Source organism: Xiphophorus maculatus, chromosome 2 (assembly GCF_002775205.1).
Source record: "Xiphophorus maculatus strain JP 163 A chromosome 2, X_maculatus-5.0-male, whole genome shotgun sequence".
In the NCBI taxonomy this organism is placed as follows: domain Eukaryota; kingdom Metazoa; phylum Chordata; class Actinopteri; order Cyprinodontiformes; family Poeciliidae; genus Xiphophorus; species Xiphophorus maculatus.
Genome location: NC_036444.1, coordinates 26,035,973 through 26,038,472, shown reverse-complemented (window position 1 = coordinate 26,038,472; position 2,500 = coordinate 26,035,973).

Here is a 2,500-nt window from a genome sequence, read left to right as displayed (position 1 = left end):
GGGTCTCTGGTGTCTGAATGCTGCTCTTCTTCAGGATGAGGCTTACAGAGGTGAGATTGGCATCCTGCTGCAGACCCTGAGTGGGGAAATGGATCACACTGACAACCTGCTAGAGTGGTGGGATCAGGCCAAACAAAGAGTCAAAAACCTTTCCATAAAATATAGCAGACAGAAAAAACGGAGAGAACTCCATAATGAATGCATTTTAAGAAGAAAGTTAAATAGTGAATTAGATCATTTAGAAAATGACCAAAGCAGAGACATAACAGATTATTTGATAATAAAAAAACAACTAGAGCAAATAGAAATAAATAAATGTAAAGGAGCCATTATTCGCAGCAAAGCAAAATATTTAACAGAAGGAGAGAAATCTACAGCTTTCTTTCTGGCTCAAGAGAAACGCAAACAAGCTAACGCAACAATAAATGAATTGCTAAATGAGAAGGGAGAAAAGGTGTCAGACATAACAAGTATTTTAGAAACGGTTCAGACTTTTTATTCACATCTTTTTACAAGTGAAAACATTTCTACCAATAAAATAAATCAGGTTGTCGGTGTGATCGATTCCTCACTCTCTCGGGAAGACAGTCTCTGTTGTGATGCTCCATTGACAGAGGAAGAAATTAAACACGTTATCAACTCATTGAATAATAATAAAAGTCCTGGACATGATGGCATTACTTCTGAATTTTATAAACAGTTCAAAGATCCAATAAGTAAAATACTATTGCGGGTTTTTTCTGTCATGGAGCAAACAGGGTGCACGCCCAGGACCTTCGCCCAAGGAGTCATAACCATTCTTTACAAAAACAAGGGTGACAGGAATAACTTGGAAAACTACAGACCCATTAGTTTATTAAATACAGATTACAAAATATATTCCAAAATACTAGCAAACAGGTTAAAATCAGTAATAGGCACTTTAATCAGTTCATCGCAAGCTTACGGTATTCCTCAAAGAAACATTTCAGATACAGTGTTATCAATAAATCATACTATCCAGTCCATGGTCAGTTCACAAGGCATATTTCTAAATATAGATTTTAGTAAAGCTTTTGATAGGGTGGAACATAACTTCTTATGGGCAGTTTTAAATAAATTTGGATTTGGTCAATCATTTATCAGCAAGTTACAGTTATTATATTCAAAAGCAGAAAGTAAGGTCAAATGCAATGGTCATTTCACAGATTATTTCCGTTTACATAGGTCAGTCAGGCAGGGGTGTCCTCTGTCCTCCCTGCTCTACAGCCTGGTGGCCGAGCCCCTCGCCATCCTGATTAGACAGGACAAAAATATTCGAGGAATAAAATCACCACAGGGCAATGACAGTAAAATATTTCAGTTTGCAGACGACACTTCAATAACAGTCAAAGATGAAAACAGTTTAGAATTGGTTATTAAACATCTACAAACGTACGGTTCAGCCTCAGGAGCAAAAATTAATACAACCAAATCTGAGATAATGTATTGTGGCGGGGCGGCTCGGACATCGGGAAGGTGGAAGTTCAGGGAGGTGGAGGACACAGTCAAGGTCCTGGGCGTGTACCTTGGTAAGCAGTGGAGAGCGGCGAGAGACGAGACCTGGAAAAACATCATAAACAAAATACAAAAACAGCTTAATCTCTGGAATCAAAGGAAATTAACCATCAAAGGGAAAGTAGTTATAATAAACAGTTTAATCATCTCTAAAATCATTTATCCACTCAGTGTTTATGATCTCCCAAAACAAGTACTCAACAGATTTAACAGTCAAATCTCTTTGTTCATCTGGAAAAGCAGAAGCAATTTAGTCAGCCATAAAACAATGATTGCTCCGCCTAAAGAAGGAGGACTCAAATTAGTTGACATTCAATCAAAAAAACAAGCAATAAGAATAAAACTTATCACCAGGTTCTTAACTTCTCCTATCAAGCACATTTGGCATGACTATTTTCTATCCGGTTTCAACTCATTTGGTACAAAAAACATTTATAATCTATGTTCAATTTCTGATCCAAAACTAATACAGTCTAACGAATTATTCACAGAATGTCTTGAAGCCTGGAACAAAATTAGGTTTCAACTCATCACGCATGTCAAGTACAGGTCTTGTCTCTCGCTGCCGATTTTCAACAACCCTGAGGTGGTCTGTGAGGGCAGGATGCTAAGTCTCCCGTCCTGGAGGAGAGCCGGTATTCACACCTTTGGGCAGGTTCTGAATGATCGGGGATTAGTGGATATCAATAAAATACTCAACCTTTTCAGAGTATCTAGAACGCCTTATAAAAAGAATATCTTAGTTAAACATGCTAAAAAGATCCAGGCCGCTTTGCCTTTCCACTGCTCCTCGATCATTGGCAGGAGAAGACGACATCAGGAGGTGCAGGATGACGCCCCGACTTTCCTTCTATCAATTGGTGATAAGAAAACAAACATCAGTTTAGTGACAACAAAAAAATGGTACCGTTTATTAGTTTCACACATTAGCAAAGAACCCACAGCTCATAAGCAATGGGCAAAA